Source organism: Magnolia sinica, chromosome 7, assembly GCF_029962835.1.
Source record: "Magnolia sinica isolate HGM2019 chromosome 7, MsV1, whole genome shotgun sequence".
In the NCBI taxonomy this organism is placed as follows: Eukaryota; Viridiplantae; Streptophyta; class Magnoliopsida; order Magnoliales; family Magnoliaceae; genus Magnolia; species Magnolia sinica.
The window spans coordinates 6,018,719-6,028,136 of NC_080579.1; positions in this window are offsets into that span (position 1 = coordinate 6,018,719).

A 9,418-nucleotide genomic window follows, 5' to 3' on the forward strand; every position below is an offset into this window, starting at 1 on the left:
ATTACGAAATTATGGAAAAAGAAAGAAAAATGAGAAAATGATTATGGTATTAGCAAGTAGGGCAATCGTGTCCCTTGGGTGAAAGACCCTAAAGCCAGCAAGTAGGGCAATCGTGTCCCTTGGGTGAGAGACCCTAAAGCTAGCAAGTAGGGCAATCGTGTCCCTTGGGTGAAAGACCCTAGAACCCGTTGGATCCTTCGAAGTCTCCTTTGTGTACGACGTATGAGTACAATTGTGTGCGCGGACATACGTCAGAGGTACAACTGGAGCAGTAGTCTGACTAGCTAACGTATAAATGAGTCCCTCACCATGATGTACCGATGTGTGGGCATTAATGCAACATGGCCATACACCTAGGTACGGTGTTGTAAGATGTGATGATTATTTAATTTTATTATTGAATTCATGATAGTGTGGCATTCAGTACGTCTTTATGATTCCAGCATCGCATTCATGTCATATGTAGTATTTAATATTTTGATTCATGTTTTGAAATTCAAGGAAGTACTTTTATTATTTATTCGTTTGATATAAATCCAGAAATTTCATATTTGGTTGGATAAGATCCCACGAGCGGTTGTGCTCATACCCAAATTCAGGTCTTGGAGTTTAGTCGAGGCGAAGCAGAGTGAGGATCTAACCATCGGCTTAGTGGTAGCCATATCTGTATTTGTATTTTTTTTAAAAATAATAATAATAAATTGTATAACAAGAATAGAGAAGTGGGTTTAGGCTATACTAGTTAAAGATTGTATTTGATGAATGTTGTTTATTGTAATGAGTTTTAATTAAGTGTGGTTGTGAATGTTTAAAATTGAATCATGTCCTGGGATTCGGAGTCGGGTCTGGCCAACTCATTTGTTTTAACTGGGAAGGGAACGTCATCATTACAACTCAAACTCTCTAATGACATGCCAGACATAAAAATGGATGTACAAATCAAAAGTAAGCTGGCTCCTTAATGCGTTTGGAGGAGCTCACAGATTTCTGTTCCAGTGCAAGCTGCCCACATGCTTCTACGAATTACTGTACAATCTTTATCCTAGAGAGTCCCAAAACCTGATGGAGTTCATTTGGTCGTATAAAGGCCCACCCATGTTCATTGCTTTTGTATGGCTGGTGGGTAAGAACAAAGTACTAACAGTTGGTCTTTGGAAAAGACATGAATATAACTAATGCATGTAGCATTTGTCCTTGGGATGTTGAGTTGTTGGATCACTTATTTCTACTCTGCGGTTTTGCTAGGGCCATATGAGGGGAGACCGTATGATGTGAGTGCTGTTGTGATGCATTTTTCGTTTGGCTCCTTTTTCATGGCATGGCACGTGGGCAGGTTAGGCCCTAAAGGGAGAATTCTGTGGAGACTCTTCTCGTGGGTTTGTGGTCAATTTTGGGCTGAGCAAAACAATAGATGCTTCGTTGATTGTGCTAGTAGCTCATGTGGTGTTTAGGAAGGCTAAATTGGACATGGTTGGATTGGGCCAAGTCACTAAAGTCTTTTGACTGCTACTGCCCTTTCGAAGTTGTTTTTTTTTTTTGGTCTGTTGTTCTATGATGTTATGGGGTGTTGATTCCTCATCATTGCCCTTTTTTCTTCTTTTCTTCAATAAAATTCATATTAGCTTTCAAAATATTAAAAAAATCACGTTACCTTTCAAAAACAATTTTTTTAAAAAAAAAAAGAGAGAGGAAAAAATTGTGCCCACATGATATAGTGGCAGGCACTGCATTCGGAAAATGCGGAAAGCACATTCTTCGTTAAGTCGGAATGGCCAATAATTGCCATTAAGCTTGTGTCTTGTTGGACAAAGAATGAGCTTGATGGAAAATTGGGCCTAAAACCATTTAAGAATTCCCAAATTCACCCTTACTTTTTGTAGCGCCATGAGTTGATTTGTATTTTGTAGTGCTTTATCCACCTCATCTGCTTAATGGATGTTTGGCCAGGTGGATTGAAAGGGATTGAATGGTATTAGGGTGGATGGCATAGATTTCTAGGTAATGATGGTGTTGTCAGTGGATTGTCTTAAGATCCATGGGATTGCTATATCGAGTCTATTTGGCACGCCAGGCCAATCCCGGGATTTAACCTTCCCATCCCTTCCAATCCCTTGAACCAAACATGTCCTAGGCAAATTTGAACGGATTATGGTGGATTGGATGAGATTTAAAGGTAATGATGACGTTGTTAGTGGATTGTCTTAAGATCATGGGATCAGATCACCCAGTCTGTTTGGCATGCCCGCCAATCCTCGGGATTTAACTTCCAATCCCTTCCAATACCATCCAATCCCTTCCAATCCGACCGGCCAAACGGGCCCTAAAATTTGCTTGGACTTGTTTGGTTCGAGGGATTGGAAGGGATGGGAAGGTTTAATCCGAGATTGGCCGGGCGTGCCAAACAGACTGGATGTAGCAATCCAGGATATAGCAATCCCATGGATCTCAAGACAATCCACTAACAACACCATCATTACCTAGAAATCCATGTCATCCACCCTAGTACCATTCAATCCCTTCCAATCCACCTGGCCAAACGGGCCCTAATGGATGTGCAGTATAGTATTATGGCCCTGTTGTCTAGTTGTTGGCTATTAGAATAGAGTGCGGATCCTCAGTTTCCTGGAGTCAGGAACCCCCTGACTCCAGCGTTTTCATTGGTCAACGTTGGGGAAGATTCCTAAAAAGACATTCTAACCACGCATTAGTTGATACCAGATGCATCTCCGACCAACATTATTTATTTTATCCAATTCGACCATACATTTTACTAGATGATTTCAGGTCCTTATCCCAAAACTGAGGCATAAAGAGCTAAAATGGACCACACCATAGGAAACAGTATGAATTGAATGTCTACAGTTGAAAATTTCTTTGGGGCCATAGAAGTTTTGGATCAATATTATTTTTATTTTTTCCATTCATCCATGTTTTTTTTAATCTTATTAGAAGTTTGGATGACAAATAAATATCACTGTGGGGCATTCCACGGTTTCCACTGGTTGATCTTTGGATAATCTTTAATTTTGGGATCAACCCCTAAAATGATCTGGAAAAATGGATGGACGGTGTGGATAAACCACATAAATTCACAGGGGGCCCAACAGAGTTTACTCGGTACAATAAGAGCGCACTGAGTAACTCAGTACGCAATCCGATTTCCCTAAAAAGACATTCTAACCACGCATCAGTTGATACCAGATGCATCTCCAACCAACATTATAAAAACTACGGCTTTACTATTCAAAGATGTTGCAAACAACATGATGAGTGAGGTAGTGATTAAAGACAAAAGGAAGTGAACGCTGTTTAGACCGGGTCCAGGACCTGGGAGAGGATTAGCTGTTGCCCGGGAAACCGAGGTAAGGCCCAAATTGATGTATTTGTTGTATATCAACACCGTCCATCTTTTTTTCCATATCATTTTAGGACGAGATACCAAAATTTAAGAAGATTCAAATATCAGGTGAACCATTCTATTGAAAACAGTGATGAATGATCATTAAAAACTATTTGTAGGCCACAGAAGTTTTGGTACAGAAGGAAAACAATCGATCTAAACCTCGCCCAATCCGATCTGACTCGGTTTTCCAGACTGAGTTGGACTCGGATCGGTCCAGGGCAGTACGTGTTAGGATTGGATCGAGTCAGATGACCCGGACTCGGTCCCGGATCGGACTGAGTTCGGGTCAGGCCATGCAAAACTCGGACTGGGTCGAGTTGGACCCAATCCGCTAAGAACCTTGCCAGATTTGAAGAAAAAACGATTGCAGTTGGGACGGTCATCTCTCGAACCAAAAGGTGACTAGGTTGGGCCTTCAGAGGAAAATCTCAATCAATTCCCAAGTCTTGGTCCAATAGGCTTCTCCTCAGTAGCCTAGGTATCCCTGAATCTCCCCCTCCTCCGATGCACCCCACGGTCATTAAATGCGGCAGACCAGTTACTCCCTGGGTTAAACTCAACGTTGATGAGTCGGCACTGAATAACACAAGGCCATTTAGTGGTGGCGGCATTTGCAGAAGACAGGATGGCTCAATGTTAATTGCCTCCTCTAATGGTTACAGGCAGGGAACAAATAACTCTGCAGAATTCTCGGCCCTTTACGAGGGCCTCTCTTTTTGTGTTGGCATGGGTTTGCGCCAGGTTATGATTGAATCGGACTCCAAGATGGTGGAGCTCGTAAATGGCATTTCCAACTGTGGTTGGAAATGGCGGCATTGGATTGCCCACATTAACGCATATCTTTAGAGAGGCAAATGGCCCGGCTGATGGTTTAGCCAAGGAGGGTTGTAGGACCCAAACATGTTGTTTTTACTCTTCCTTGAGGGAGCTTCCTCAGGAGGTTAGGGGTAGGGTGGCTTTAGATTTTTGGGCATTGGTGCCATTAGGAGGGCAGTCCATGTATAGTCGGTTATGATAGGTTGCCCTTTGTCATTTTTTGAGATTTTGTGCAACCCGAAGTACACCCTTGTAATCAGCCTTTTCAATGAAAGATATTTTGCTAAAAAAAAAAAAAAAGAGTTGGACCCAATCCGATTCGACTCGGTCCAATGCCCAGCTCTACCCAAAATCAGGCCATTCTGCAATTCAGGTGGGCCGCGCTGAAATAAAAATTAGACTTTTCCTTCTCCACTGTTTCCTTTGGTGTGGCCCAATGGATTGTCCTAATCTTCTTTACTGTTAGCGTAAAATGGCGTGATACACCTGATGATCAGAGTGGATTTCACGTACATAGCATGGTGGGGTCCATCCCGTTAGCCACGGTCAGTACGCACCTATCTCCCGCGGTACTGCTCTCGGGAACATCTCTCTCTCTATTGCCAGCGCAGTAGTTGACTGCCCATGGGGCCCACGTTGCGTACCAGACAACCGAATTGTGCATCAGACGCCACCCACCCAGAAATGAAAATCAGTTGAATCCAACTGAGGTGGGCCAAACCACAACAAACAGTTTCAAATAATGCATAAAACCACTGCAATCATGTAGTGGCCCCCACCTGAGTTTTGGAATTGTTTTAGTTTTGTCCGTCCGTTCAACCACATGCGCTCGGCCCACACAATAACAGGTTGAATGGCATGTAAATATCACGGTAGACTGCACAGAGATACCTACGCTGGCGTTGTCGTGACCTGCAGAGATTTAAGAAGGTTGGTTATCTATGCTAGAAGCACATTGTAATGTATAGAAGGTTGGTTATCTATGCAAGAAGCGTTTTCATTGGTCAACGTCACTATAAGTGCCACATCGTCAGATTTTTTAAATATATTAAAAAAAGTACATTGAATAAGAGTATAACGGAGACGTTAAACGGAAGCGGCTTGCGTGCTGAGTAAATCAGTATGGTAAGCGTACTGAGTAAAGTCTGTGGAGCCCACCATCATTCTTACATTGTATCAACTCCATCCATCTCTTTTATCATCTAATTTTAAGGTTTTATAACAAAAATTAATCATATCCAAAGATCAAGTGGACCACACCACCTGAAACAGGGTGAATTGAATTCTACCATTGAAAAGTTGTTGGGGGCCACAGAAGTTTTACATCAAGATGCTATTTTTTTTTTTTTTTTCCATTCATCCTTGTCTTTGTGATCTTATGAACAGTTTGGATGAAAAATAAACATCATTGGGGGCTTAGAAACATTTCAATGGTGAAAATCAATACTTCCACTGTTTCCTTTGGTATGGTCTACTTGAGCTTTTGATATACTTCAGTTTTGGGCTCGACTCCTAAAATGATCTGAAAAAACGGATGGACGGCGTGGATAAACCACATGAATTCATAGTGGGCCCAATAGCGTTTACTCAGTACGATAAGACTCGGTACGCAATCCGATTTCACGTAGGTGGATTTCCTGCCAAAGCCTTTTGCAGTGAGATCCCATGCAAAGATTCCGGATGGGCCCTCTACGAAGTTTGTGATAAATCCAACCTCTTCATCCAATTTTAGATATCATTTTAGAACATAATACCAAAACTAAGGTGTATACAAAACTTAAATGGGCCACACGAGAGGAAACAATGGGGATTTAGTGTCCACCGAGTTGAAATATTTATATGGTCACAAAAGTTTTGCATCGGTCTAATATTTTGGTGTTTTCATTTCATCCTAGTAAAAATGACCTTATAAACAGTTTGGATGGCATATAAACATCATGACGCCTAAGAAGGTTCCAACTGTAGGAATTTCTTTCTCCACCGTTTCATCTTGTATGGCCCAGTTAAGTTTTTAATCATCCTAATTTTTAGTTACATGTCTTAAAATGAGCTCTAAAAATGGATGAATGGATTGGAATTCTTATAAACATCATGGTGGACCCCACCATACATCCTAGCACTGGAACTTCATGCAAAAGGCTTTCCCCGGTGAATCTGCATCCACGGTTTCCATTGGAAACGGACTGGCTACTCCCCTACCACTCGGTGCTATGTGGGCCCACCATGATGTATGTGTTTCATCCATGCCATCCATTTATTTTTCTAGATCATTTTATGGTCTGAGACCAAAAATGAGGTATAACCCAATCTCAAGTGGACCACATTACATGAAACAATGTTGAATGAACGTTGACCATTAAAAACTTTCTGGGGGCCATAAAAGTTTTGGATCAAGCTGATCTATGTTTTTTCCCTTCATCTTGGTCTTTATGACCAAACCAATAGATTGGATGTCAAATAAACAGCACGGTGGCCCTTAGGAGGACTTTAATGATGGATATCCAATCACCAATGTTTTCTTGTGGTGTGGTCCATATGAGATTTATATCCCTCTCATTTTTAGGGTCAACCCCTAAAATTATATGTAAAAATAGATTAACGGAATGGATGAAACACATATATTATGGTGGGGCCCACAGAGTGTCGACCACCACTACCACTTGGTTGGTGGTGGGGGGAGTAGCCAATCCGCTTTCATTTCCATTTGGGATTCAGTGCCACACTGAGCAGTGAGACTCGCTACTGAAGTGATGTCACCTATTTATATAGGTCCCACTATGATGTATGTTTTGTATCCACATCGTTCATCCATTTGGAGAGATCATTTTAGGGCATGAGCCAAAGAATGAATCAGATCCAAAACTCGAGTGGACCCCACCATAGAAAATAGTGGAGAGAGTCACGCCCACCATTTATTACGACTGAATCCAATCCAAACATCGCCATTTTGTCATCGAACCCGTCATTTTCGCATCGCAACCCATCACTTTATCTAACCCTGTCACTTTATGTTACCTCGCCACTTGTACGCACTCGCCACTTGTTCCATCAACATAACTTTGTCGAACCATTACTTTGCTCATCGAACTCGCCACTCAGTCGTAACATCGTCACTTTGTCTATTGTATCCCGTCACTTTGTACTGCAACCTTGTTACTTTATCTACTAAACCCTGTCACTTTGTACTGCAACCTCATCACTTTATACTGCAACCTCGTGACGGGGTTGTAGTACAAAGTGATAGGGTTTAGTAGACAAAGTGACGGGGTTCACTAAACAAAGTGACGGGGTTGCATCACAAAGTGATGATGTTACAGTACAAAGTGACGGGGTACAATAGAGAAAGTGACGATGTTGCAGTACAAAGTGATGGGGTTCAGTAGACAAAGTAATGGGGTTGCAGTACAAAGTGATGGGGTTCAGTAGACAAAGTGACGGGGTTGCAGTACAAAGTGACGAGGTTGCAACACAAAGTGACAGGGTTCAATAGATAAAGTGACGAAGTTGCAATACAAAGTGATGGGGTTCAGTAGACAAAGTGACGATGTTTGGATTGGATTCAGTCGTAATAAATGGTGGGCTTGACTCTCCACTATTTTTTGTGGTGGGGTCTACTCGAGTTTTGGATTTGATTCATTCTTTTGCTCATGCCCTAAAATGATCTCTCCAAATGGATGGACGGTGTGGATATAAAACATACATCATAGTGGGACCCATATAAATAGGCGACATCACTTCATTAGCGAGTCTCACTGCTCAATGTGGCACTAAATCCCAAATGGAAATGAAAGCGGATTGGCTACTCCCCCCACCACTATCCCAGTGGTGGTGGTGGTCAGTACTTTGTGGGCCCCACCATGATGTATGTGTTTCATCCATTCCGTTAATCTATTTTTACATATAATTTTAGGGGATCCCAAAAATGAGAGGGATATAAATCTCATATGGACCACACCACAGGAAAACAATGGTGATTGGATATCCATCATTAAAGTCCTCCTAACGCCCACCGTACTGTTTATTTTACATCCAATCTGTTGGTTTGGTCATAAAGACCCAGATGAAGGGAAAAAACAAAGATCAACTTGATCCAAAACTTTTATGGCCCCCAAAAAGTTTTTAATGGTCAACGTTCATTCAACACTGTTTCATGTAATGTGGTCCACTTGAGATTGGGTTATACCTCATTTTTGGTCTCAGACCATAAAATGATCTAGAAAAATAAATGGATGGCATGGATGAAACACATACATCATGGTGGGCCTACATAGCACCGAGTGGCAGGGGAGTAGCCAGTCCGTTTCCAATGGAAACCATGGATGCGGATTCACCGGAGAAAGACTTTTGCATGAAGTTCCAGTACTGAGATGTATGGTGGGGTCCACCATGATGTTTATAAGAATTCCAATCCATTCATCCATTTTTAGAGCTCATTTTAAGACATGTAACCAAAAATTAGGATGATTAAAAACTCAAGATGAAACAGTGGAGAAAGAAATTCCTACAGTTGAAACCTTCCTAGGCGTCATAATGTTTATATGCCATCCAAACTATTTATAAAGTCATTTTTACTAGGATGAAGTGAAAACACCAAAATATTAGACCGATGTAAAACTTTTGTGGCCATATAAATATTTCAATGGTGGACACTAAATCCCCATTGTTTCCACTCGTGTGGCCCATTTGAGTTTTGTATACACCTTAGTTTTGGTATTATGTCCTAAAATGATATCTAAAAATGGATGAACGGGTTGGATTTATCACAAACGTCGCGGTGGTCCCATCCAGAATCCTTGCGCATGATCTTATTGCAAAAGGCTTTAGCAGGAAATCCGTGTCCCCGCTAGACATGTGAAATCGGATTGCTAACGAGTCTTATCGTACTGAGTAAACTCTGTTGGGCCCCCTATGAATTCATGTGGTTTATCCACACCGTCCATCCGTTTTTTCAGATCATTTTAGGGGTTGACCCTAAAACTGAAGTATATCAAAAGCTCAAGTAGACCAAACCAAAGGAAACAGTGGAAGTATTGATTTTCACCATTGAAATGTTTCTAAGCTCCCAATGATGTTTATTTTTCATCCAAACTGTTCATAAGATCACAAAGACATGGATGAATGGAAAAAACAAATATCATCTTGATATAAAACTTCTGTGGGCCCCCAAAAACTTTTCAACGGTAGAATTTAATTCACACT